The following is a 12170-nucleotide window of genomic DNA, read 5'->3' on the forward strand; positions in this document are numbered from 1 at the left end:
CTCTCTCATTCTTGATTTTATTTATTTGGGTCCTTTCCTTTTTCTTTTTGATCAAACTGGCCAGTGGTTTATCAATTTTGTTAATTCTTTCAAAGAACCAGCTTCTGGTTTCATTGATCTGTTCTACTGTTTTTTTGGTTTTGCTATCATTAATTTCTGCTCTAATCTTTATTAATTTCCTGTTTTCTGCTGGTTTTGGGTTTTATTTGCTGTTCTGTTTCCAGCTCCTTAAGGTGTAAGGTTAAGTTGTGTATCTGATGTTATTCTTCCTTCTTTAGGCAGGCCTGGATTGCTATATACTTTTCTCTTATGAGCACCTTTGCTGAGTCCCTGAAGTTTTGGGTTGTGGTGTTGTCATTTTCATTGGCTTCCGTATACTTAATATCCTCTTTAACTTCTTGGTTAGCCCATTCATTCTTTAGTAGGATGTTCTTCAGTCTCTAAGTATTTGTTAACTTTCCAAATTTTTTCTTGTGGTTGATTTGGAGTTTCATAACATTTTGGTCTGAAAATATGCACTGTATGATCTCGATCTTTTTGAACTTACTCAGGGCTGATTTGTGTCCCTGTATATGGTCTATTCTGGAGAACGTTCCATGTGCACTGGAGAAGAATGTGTATTCTGATGCTTTAGGATGAAATGTTCTGATCGCTTCTTGGCCTTTTGGCTAAGATCAAGTGTAGGATGAAATGTTCTGAATATATCTGTTAAGTCCATCTGGTCCAGTGTGTCATTCAAAGACATTGTTTGCTTGTTGATTTTTTGATTAGATGATCTGCCATTGCTGTGAGTGGGGTTTTGAAGTCTCCTACTATTATGGTATTACTATCAATGAGTTTCTTTATGTTTGTGATGAATTGATTTATATATTTGTGTACTCCCACATTTGGCACATAAATGTTTGCAATTGTTAGGTCTTCTTGGTGGATAGACACCTTGATTATGATATAATGCGCTTCTGCATTTCTTGATACAGTTTTTTTTTTTTTTTTGTTTTAAGTTTATTTTATTTTTGAGACAGAGGGGGAGGGTCATGAGTGGGGGAGGGTCAGAGAGAGGGAGACAAAGAATTCAAAGCAGGCTCCGGTGTCTGAGCTGCGAGCACAGAGCCTGATGTGAGGCTCAAACCTACGGACTGTGATATCATGACCTGAGCCGAAGTTGGACGCTCAACTGACTGAGCCACCTAGGCGCCCCAGATACAGTCTTTATTTTAAAGTCTAGATTGTCTGATATAAGTATGGCTAGCCCAGCTTTCTTTTGTTGACCATTAGCATGATAGATGGTTCTCCATCCCCTTATTTTCAATCTGAAGGTGTCTTTAGGTCTACAGTGGGTCTCTTGTAAACAGCATATAGATGGATCTTGTTTACTTATCCATTCTGTTACCCTATGTCTTTTGATTGGAGCACTGAGTCCACTGACGTTTAGAGTGAGTACCGAAAGATATGAATTTATTGCCATTATGTTGCTTGTAGAGTTGGAGTTTCTGGTGTTGTTCTCTGGTCCTTTCTAATCTTTGTTGCTTTTGGTATGTATGTATGTATGTATGTATGTATATTTTCATCTTTTCTCCCCTCAGAGAGTTCCCCTTAAAATTTCTTGCAGGGTTGGTTTAGTGGTCATAAACTCCTTTGATTTTTGTTTGTCTGGGAAACTTTTTGTCTTTCCTTCTATTTTGAATGACAGCCTTGGTGGATAAAGAATTCGTGGCTGCATATTTTTCTGATTCAACACATTGAATATATCCTGCCACTCCTTTCTGGCCTGCCAAGTTTCTGTGGATAGGTCTGCTGCAAACCTGATCTGTCTTCCCTTGTAGGTTAGGGACTTTTTTTCCCTTGTTGATTTCATGATTCTCTCCTTGCCTGAGTATTTTGTTAATTTGACTATGATATGCCTTGTTGATGGTCAGTTTTGTTGAATCTAATGGGGGTCCTCTGTGCTTTCTGGATTTTGATGTCTGTGTCTTTCCCCAGGTTAGGAAAGTTTTCCGCTATGATTTGCTCACATAACCCTTCTACCCCTATTTCTCTCTCTTCCTTTTCTGGGACCCCTATGATTCTGATGTTGTTCCTTTTTAAGGAGTCACTGATTTCTCTAATTCTTAAATCATGCTATTTTGCCTTAATCTCCTTTTTTTTATGCTTCATTGTTTTCTATAAGTTTGTCCTCTATATTGCTGATTCTCTGTTCTGCCTCATCCATCCTTGCCACTGTGGCATCCATCCATGATTGCAGCTCAGTTATAGCATTTTTTATTTCATCCTATTTTTTACTTCTTTTACCTCTGCAGAAAGGGATTCTAGTCTATGTTTGACTCCAGCTAGTATTCTTATTATCGTGATTCTAAATTCTGGTTCAGACATCTTGCTTGTATCTGTGTTGGTTAAATCCCTGGCTGTCATTTCTTTGTGCTCTTTCTTTTGGGGTGAATTTCTTCATTTTGTCATTTTGAAGGGAGAAAAGGAATTACTGCTAAATTCTGTGGCTCAGGTTGTGCAGATTGTTGTGTTAATCCTCAAATCAGTTTTCTAGGTGTGCAGGATGGTTTAGTGTTGGTCTGTTTGTATTTCATGGATGCAAGACACACAAAAAACTTCCATGCTGTTCCCTCTTATTATCTTTTTAATAACTATGGAATCTATAGTGCTCTTGGTGACTTATGCCTTGTTTTTAGTTTTTTCTACTGACTAGTCTGGCTAAAGGTATCATTTTTATTAGTCTCTTTAAAGTTCATTTATTTATTTTGAAAGAGAAAGTGTGAGTGGGGGAGTGAGAGAGAGGGAGACAGAGAATCTCAAACAAGCTCTGTGCTGTTAGTGCAGAGCATGACATGGGGATCAATCGCATGACCATGTAATCATGGCCAAAATCAAGAGTCAGAGACTCAACCAACTGAGCCACCCAGGTATGCCTATTAGTCTCTTAAAAGACTAGATTTTGGTTACATTGATTGGCTGTATTGTTTTTCTGTTTCAATTTCATTAATTCCATTATGATCATTATTGTTTCCTTTCTTCTCCTTTCTTTGTATTTATTTATTTGTTTTTTAGCTTCTTAAGATGGAAGCTTAGGCCATTTATTTGAGACTTTATTCTTTTCTAATACAGATGTTTAGTGCTATAAATTTCCCTCTTAGTACTGCTTTATTAGCATACTGTGCCATACATTTTGATATCTTGTGTTTCTATTTTCATTCTTTTAAAAATACTTTTCTAATTTCTCTTTTGAATTCTTCTTTGATGTATAGGATATTTAGAAATATGTTGCACAGTTTCCTAATATGTGGGGATTTTTAAAGAGATCTTTTAGTTATCAATCTAATTTAATGCCATTTGATGGAAGAATGTACTTTTATGACTTGAATCCCTTAACCTTTTTGAGATTTGTTTTATGGCTCAGAATGTGGTCTATCCTGATCAGTGTTTCATGTACACTTAAAAAGGATGTGTATTGCACTATTGTTGTGTAGCACATTCCATAAATGCTAATTAGGTCAAGTTGTTTCATGTTATTTTTAAGTTATCTATATCCTTCTTGATTTTATGGTTATTTTTTAAATAGTCATCCACATCGAGTATTAAAACATCCAACTATAAATGTGGAGTTGTCTATTTGTCCTTGTAGTTCTATCACTTTCTCCTTCATGTATTTTGACATTCTTTTGTCAAGTACATAAACATTTAGGATTGTTACGTGCTCTTGATGAATTTATCCTCTCTTTCCTCGGTGTTTCATTTTGAATAGTTACTGCTGCTGTGTCATTGCAGTTTCTTCTTTAATGCCTAATCTGCCATTAATCCTGTTTTTTAATTCTCAGATATAATTTTCATTATTAGAAGTTTGATCTGGATTTCATTAATATTATCCATGACTTTATTAAACTCTTTGGACATATGGAATAGTTATAATAATAATTACTCTAATGTCCTTGCCTGCTAATTCTAACATCTGTGTCAGTTATGGATGGTTTCAGTTTATTGGTTTATTTTATCTTTGGGTCCTATTTTTTTCCATCTTTGCATGCCTGGTAATTTTTGATTGGAGGCCAGGCATCATGAGTTTTTCCTTGTTTGGTGTTGGATATTGTATACCTATAAATATTCTTGACGTTTGCTGTGAAGATCAGCTAAGTAACTTGGGAACAGTTTGATCCTTTCAGGTCTTGCTTTTAAGATTTGTTTGGTGGAATGAGCAGTGTGTCGTCTAGGGCTAATTATTTTCCAATACTGAACTAAGACTCTTCTGAGTACTGTGTCCAATGTTCCATGAATGATGAGGTGTTCCAGTCTCGTTGATGGGAATGGGTGTTATTTTTGTCCCTTGTGAGGACCGAATACTATTTTATCTTGTCCTTTTTGCTAGCCTGCTGAATACGTGAGAAAGACCTTTGCAAGTTTCCAGATATAATTGTGCAGTTCTCTTCTCTCTGAGATTGTATTTTGTGAAGGCTAGATACTCAGGTTTACCTGGACTCTCAACTCCATCTCCTCAACCCAGTAGGTTGGTGAAGTTCTGCCTGGATTGTCCCTTTCTGTGCTACAGCTAGGAACTTTCTCAAGGTAGTAACCTGGGGTAATCATAAGGTTTACCTGCTTTGTTTCCTGTCTCTCATGGACCACTGTCCTTTGTTGCCTAATATCCAGTGCCTTGAAATTGCTGTTTTATGTGTTTTATCCTTTATTGTTGTTTGAGTCAGTAGGGTAAATCTAGTCTCTGTTCATTTTGGCTGGAAGCAGAAGTTCCCATATGCAAAATTTTGTATATGTATGTATATGTGCACTTTTTCTGGAGAGTTATTACAGCTTTCACCAAAGTTTCTCAAGGGTATGTAACCCTCGATAAGATCAAGAAACACTTATTTTAGTAGTCATCATAGCCTTAAATTGTATTTATTTACTTATTTTTAGAAATCTGTATATTCCTTCACATATTTCTAAATTTTATAAATTTCAATCTCAACAAATTATAAATGTGACATTTTAAAAATAAACCTTTTATATCACTCTTAAATGTATCCAGTGGGTTCTAAACATCATTCAAATGGTTACTCATAATTCTCCATTTTAAAAATAGTGAGCAAAATTTTCTTCAATAGTAGAAAATTTTGCCTTACTCCTTTTGCTCTTAGAATTTACCTTCCCCTTTCATTTTTCTCATAGAATGTTATCCTAATGTAATATATTTTATGCTTGAAAGTCTTTTTATTACTCTACTGTGTCTGAGGTCCCCAAGACCACCCCCAGGTTTGATTATTTGCTAGGAATTCTTACAGGACTCAGCATATTGTTTGTCATACCCACAGCAAGGATTTATTTCAGGGAGAGCCCACAAAGAAAAACCAGTAAAGGGAAAAAACACATATGGTGAAGTCTAGAAGAAATGGGGAGCAAGCTTCTAAGGGTCTTCTCTCAGTGGAATCACCCTGGCTGTACTTAGTTCTTTCAGCAATGAGTTGTGACAACACATGTGAAATGTTGTCAGCCAGGGAAGCTCATTAGAGACTCAACATCTGAGGTTTTAACTGGACGCTGGTCATGTAGGCACCCTCTTTCTAGCACACACCATAATTCTAGATTCCCAGAATGAAAACACGTTTTCAGTAGAAACCATCATTTTAGTCTCTTTTTTTTTTTAACTACCTGACTTGAAAAAGTATGTATTACATCAAATTTTCTCTGTGAAGGGCCACAGAGTCAATATTATGGGCATTGTGTGCCAGATGCTCTTTGTCTCAGCTACTCAGCTCTGCAGTCGTGGCATGAAAGTAGCCATAGACTACATGTAAATAAGTGAGTGTGACTGTGTTTTAATGGAACTTTATTTATTAAAAAAGGTACAAGGTTGGGTTTACCTACACATTCCAGTTAGCCAGCCTCTATGTCACACAAGTTTAGAATCTGTTTCCTTTGGCAACAGCAACACCAATTTATTAGAAGCTGGCTATAGACACCAGTCAAGAAGATTCAGTGGCCTATAATGATGGCCTACTGAACATTAATGAAAAGATAGGTCTGAGTCTTCTGCAGACACGAGAGTCGATGGCTAATGACCTGAGACCTGAATTTTCACTGTCGTGAAGATTCTTCACTGGATTTTGAATAGTTTATTTTGTGCCCTGGTGAGTTTTACACATGAGCAAAGCATCATCTCCAGTTTGGGAAAGAGTGAGAAATATGCTTACTTCCATATAATGTGAGAAGGGCAGTTGTGAAGAGGGAAAGAACCCAACCCTCCATCACCACCTTGGTCTTGTGCACATCACTTTAACAAAGAACATATTGGAAGGTGAAGCAGAGTCCAGAGAGATTCCTTTAAATGTCACTTAACCATCGACAATTCTTCCGTTCCTCCAAGGGCACTTTAGTTTGAATCCCATCAGATTTACAGAACATCCTTTCTGTTTCCCAGCAGTTCAGCCAATTATAGCGCACATGTGTAGCCCTCTCTCCTGTGCCTGGGTTGGTGGCGGTTATTCTCACAGAGATAATGTGTGTTGTCATCTCGATTCCCTCGTGTCCCAAAAGACTTGTGTCTACATATGCTACAGCCTCTTCTTCCGACGAATTCAACCGATACCTGAAACTTAGCACTAACACTTGCTTTCAACAAAAATATTCACCGTATTACACTCACCAGTAATTTTGAGGCATTTTGGAAAAATTTGGTAAGAGTTAAGAAATCACACACACTTCTGCCAACTCAACCTTGCCCTGCCTCAGTTTCTCCATTTGTAAAACGGGAATAACAACAGTGCCTATATCAGAGGATTGTTACAAGGACTAAATGATAATTTCTCACATAATCCTGCCTGGTTCTCTTCTTTCCCTGCTCACCTTCCTTCCTCACCCCTATTCCTCTGAGATTGCTTTCCTGGAGCAGTGAGTTTTTATTCATCTCTTTAGCTCTCCTCTGTAGAAGCTTGGGGGCAGCTGACCACCCATATCATAGGGACTCAACTCTTCCAAAGAAAACTGTCTCCCTAAGGGGAATTCTGGACCAGCAGTTGGGAAAACAATGTTCCCTCCATCTTGTTGCCTTGGATATTGATGGCCTCCTTATGCAGGTCTTTAAGTCTGTTGCTGTCAAGTTAACCTGCTGGTTCTAGGAAGCTGGCCTCTGGCAGGGAACCTCCCCCTACCTCAAACATAGCATATGATCAATGTTATTTGGTTATATGAAATGTTACTTTGGGTGATGGATTGGAAAGAAGCCCAGATTTTGTTCATTTCTTAAGAAACAATGTCAGATCCCCCAGAACCTGGGACAGATATTTGGCACAAAGTGATCATTCATTGAATACTGGCTGAATGAAACAACTCAGCATTTAGGCCTACCTGTCTTACTTCTTTCTCAAAACTGATAAAAGGCTAAGAAGTTCCATTAGAATGGGACCCCTAAGGGTTTATTTATTCCACATGAGAGGCAGGGCAGGGTAGTGGTGGAGTTATGGGCTCTCTTGCTAGAATGTTGCAATTCCAAATCAGGCTTCTACACAACCTTGGGGCCTTGGTTTTCTCATCTTTAAAATGAGGATAATTATAATGCCCAGCTCACAGGATTACTGTGAGAATGAAATGAGTTAATACACAAAAGGTGTTCAGGACACTGCCTGGCACATAGCAAGCACTCCATAAATGTTAGGTAGTATTATTCATTCCCTGAACATTTCTAAATTGAATGCCAGCCATGTCTCACAAAATGGGCTAGCTACTGGGGTGTATGGAGATAAAGACATAGTTCTAGGCCACAAAGCATGTAGGGCCCTCTACGGGAGGCTGAGAAGTGGATAGCAATAAATACTGGGATGAAGGTTCTGCTAGAGCTGTGCATGGAGCACTGTGAAGGCACAGAAGGGAATCTTCAATGAGAGAGTGACTCTCCAGAATTAACAAAAGCAGGTGACTTCCCCTCTGTGAATCTCTTAGGTTTACAGAAATGTTCCATATAGCAGATGATGACCTACCACTCATATCCATTTTTTTCCCCAAGGCCACTTAGCCCTAGCAAGTAATGTAAAATAAAAGAAAACATCATTTCTAAAACACAGCCCTTGGAGCTGTTAATAAGGAAGAATTTTCAGGGCTATGAAGAAAGAAAGTAGAGAATCAAACTCAAAAAGCAGTTTATGGAACATTTTTTTTTCCTAAGGGAAATGATAGAAATTACAGTGTCACCACACAAATGTTTTGGTAAAAATCAAAGGTCACAGAAATATTAAGGGCCTGGGGAGTTGGAGAAAGCCTCTCAGGGAAGATTGTATTTGAATCAGGTCTTGAAGGGTGATTTGGAACATGCCATATGGAAAGGGATACTCCAGGAAAAGGAACAAGCATGTGATATGGCCTGGAATCATGAGAGATCAAGGTGTCTTGAGGGAACTCCAAGTGGATCAACTTGGCTGCAGGAGAGCATTGTGACAGCAAGGGGTTAGCAATGTTTGGAAATGGAGGGTTGAAGACAGCTCGTGAAGGGCCTCATATGCTTCAAGTGCAATCTAGGATGATGGGAAGGGTTGTAAGAAAGAGAGACACTTGATCACACTTGGAATTTGGAAGTGGTTGATGATGGATTGAAATCGCAAAATGGGAGGTGGTTGCAACGGTCAAAGCAAGGATTGTGAGGTCTAGAGAAGGGCAGGTGCTGTGGAGACTGGTGAGTGGTTGGGTCTGATGCCACCAGAGAGTGAGCACAGTGACTCTTGGCTGTTTTAAGACACTGGATTTGTATGGCACATCTCAGCTTCTTAGTGCATTACAGACTTTACCTGCCGCTGGTAATGCTCCCTTAGATCAGGTAGGTATTACCTTTCATTTTTCAGAGGAAGAAGCATCTTCTTTCAGGTAAAGTGACTTGTTCAAGGCCTCAGAGCCAAGCAGTCGTGGTGGAGGAAAGGTGGGAACAGGTATCTGGAGCCCCATCCCAGTGCCCTTTGCTCCATGTGCATAATCGTCTCCACAGTTCCTTCCTTCTTCATCATCCTGAAAGACATGAACCTGAAATCCTGAATTTGGACCACCCAAACCTCTTTCATGTCACTTTGCCTTTCCTCCATGTCCCCTGTCATCCCCAGCCTTCCTTCCTTCCTTCCAGATCCCTTTTATAAACCTTGGGACTTACTCTTCCAATGCTCTGGGTCATCTGGTTTGTGATCTCAAAGCCCCTATTATTTCTGACCTAGTAGGACCCCATCATATCCTTGATGTGGGGTCCCATCTTCACTTTTAAGTTCAAGGCATATAGCTTATGTATTCCTTTGATTACTTTTCAAAGTCACTCTCTGTGTATCATTCATCCTCTTTCCATAATTGTCTACTTTTTCAAAAGCCAAGCCCTATAAAAGTATTAAATTAATAACCACCTTTAAGAGTAATTAAAGGTGGAAGATTCATAACAGGTATCTATGTCCAATCACTCCTAAAACATTTTTCCTCTTTCAGGTCTCCGCCCTTCATTTTTCATTCCTTTAATATAAATCTCAGTAACCAAGTGATAAATTTGCTTCATTATTGCCACTCAGGCCCCCTTGGCTCCTTCCCGTCTGCTAATTTATCTGCTGAGCTGGTTCCTCAGAGCCCCCTGTCTGTGAACAGGTCAGCTCTGATGCCCCTTAACATTTGCTCTCAGGTGCTGCTGATTTAGTTGCCAAACACCAATAGGAAAGTTAGCTGTCATTAAACCCAAAGCTTTACAGATGGGAAAATAAAGACTCCGAGAGAGAAAGGGACCCTCCAAGGACACATGGCCGTTGGTTGTTGGGGAGACTATGTCCCAGGTCTGCTGCTCTCATTCTGGGCTTTTCCCACTTTTCACCTTGCCTTCTGTCTCTACAGAGAAAATATTAACTTAAATTAAATATGACTCTAGGGCAATCACAAAAAGTGGAAGGTATAGTTCCTGACTTCACAGTCTGGCTTGATGACAAGTTTAAAATGTGGCAAGTTAAAGGACAAGGCAAATTTTCCAACCGTGAGAACCTGGTGGAGTCAGAGAATAGACCCAAGTATGACGGTAAAAAAGGTTTAGAGGAGACGACCCTAGACTCCAGGGTCATCCATATCTGCTAATTACCAAATGAGTAAATCTAGCATGCCCCCAAGTATAACTGAGTTTCGAGTTGCTCATAGTGTTGAAGACATGAAGTGACAAGTGTTCTGGGACTTAACTGGCATTCAATAAATGGCAGCTGGGGAGGCTTCCTTGGTGCAGTGGACGGAACAGGTACAGAGGGCTGAATTATATGTATTTATGAAGGAGAGAGGGACAGAATCATTAGGTAAGGCCAAGGCTTGGCACCAATGGGGGCAGGTGTAACATGGAATCAAGAAGAAGCCCAACCTGGTTGAAGAGGGGGTTTTGGAGGAGAAGTCATGCAACATGGCTACGAAGATGAGTATGGCATTGGAAACTTCCCCAAGAAGATTTTGAAATCCAGTTGATTAATTCATATAATGTTAGAATCGGAGGTGCCTGAAAGACATCCTAGTGACCTGATCTCCTGTCTGATCTTTGTGTAACAATGGAGTTTGATGCAAGGTTAGTAGATGTTTTCTGGTCAGATATACTTAGGAATTTCCTGGGTTATATATAGCTAAACAAGGTTCTTTCCTCAAAAAATCTTTTGAAAAGTTAATATATGCTATAAATTGTCAAGAAATAAAAGCATTGCATTTCCAAAACTTATTTGATCACAGAGCTTTTTTTTTTTTTTTTAAAACTAAACACCAATAAGATCTTGGGTATTGCCCAGAGAAACAGGGCCAGTTTCTGTGAATAGCTAGCTCCCCTCCTTCCGGACCACAGATATGCTGGTCTGAGCTGCTTGGCCAACTGTTGTTGGGCCACGACTGCTCAGTGTGGATGGGATGTCTATCCCTTAGGGCTCCCAGAGGGGATCTGGGAGCTTTTTGGATCTGCTTAGATCCTTATTGTTTTAGTTTCCTAGGACTGCTGTCAGGACCACAGATTGGGTGGCTTAAAGAACAGAGTCTCACAGTGGTGGAGGGTGGAAGTCTGAGATAGAGATGGTGCAGGGTTGGAGGGGAAGAGGGTCTGAGGGCTAGAGGGGAAGGATTTTTCTAGGCCTCTCTTCTTGGCTTGTAGATGACTATCTTCTCTATGTCTCTTCTCTTTTTGCATGTTTCTGTGTCCAAATTTCCCATTTTCATAAGGATACCTGTCATACTGGATAAGGGCCTACTCTAAGGACCTCACTTGAACTTGATTACCTCTATAAAGACCCTACCTCCAAAAAGCTCACACTCTGAGAGACTGGGATTAGGACTTTAAGATAGGAGTCTTGAGGAGAACACGATTCAACCTGTAACATTTATTGAGTTTATCCCCACAGAGGGTCAAAGCATGTTTCCAGGTAGAGAAAGTCAAGATGCACAGCAGCCTGGTGGTCTGCGGGCTGCTTGGAAGGTACAGTGGTGCCGAATGCGGGTAGTAGTAAGGATCACACTTCCTCGGATACATGGTGACTGCACATGCTCTGTGCCTTTGTTCCTGCCTCCTGCATCCCGTGCCATGCCCACGACATACATGCATGCACTCACACACAGCAGGAACTTGATTAATTCATTGTGGCACATTGTAGTAAAACACGTGACCCATGGCATTTCCACTCTGAACATTCAATTTAATTTTTCAGGAGCTATTTTCATAGTGATTACAGGTTCAGGAGATAATTTCTGCCTTTACATCAATCAGCACAAGGTTTGTGCACAAAGCACGTTGACGTGTGTCAAGCCATTTCTGCTCCTTCTGACAAGTTTAGGAGTGAAGCAGGGTGGGGATTGTGGTTCCACGTCACTGCTGGGGACTCTGGGGTTCAGGGAGGTGAAACATCCTGCCCTGGTGTTTGACCCCTGATGCTCAGGCACCCGTTTGTGCCTATCCGGTCCATGGCACCACATTGCTTTCCATGAAGCATCACCTTCCATGGTTATATATTCTGAGACATCTTCCTTTTTATAATTTTATCCCTCTGTCCTCTCTGTCTCCCTCTGCTCACTTCCATCATGTCCAACAAAACTTCCTCCGCCTCCTATCTCAGTGCTCACAGCACAATCCACGCTGGGAGCCATTCTGGTGCTCTCTCATTCCTCATTTCCCATGGGATAGGATTTGGGGCATGTCTAAAGCCTGGACATGTTGGGTGGAT

The 12170-nt window shown here is 40.1% G+C and overlaps 1 pseudogene; it reads left to right on the forward strand.

The window, feature by feature from the left end:
• The first annotated feature begins 648 nt into the window (after positions 1-648).
• On the forward strand, positions 649-829 carry LOC115511396 (annotated as a pseudogene).
• The last annotated feature ends 11341 nt before the right edge of the window (positions 830-12170 follow it).

The sequence above is a fragment of the Lynx canadensis genome, chromosome A3 (assembly GCF_007474595.2).
Source record: "Lynx canadensis isolate LIC74 chromosome A3, mLynCan4.pri.v2, whole genome shotgun sequence".
In the NCBI taxonomy this organism is placed as follows: domain Eukaryota; kingdom Metazoa; phylum Chordata; class Mammalia; order Carnivora; family Felidae; genus Lynx; species Lynx canadensis.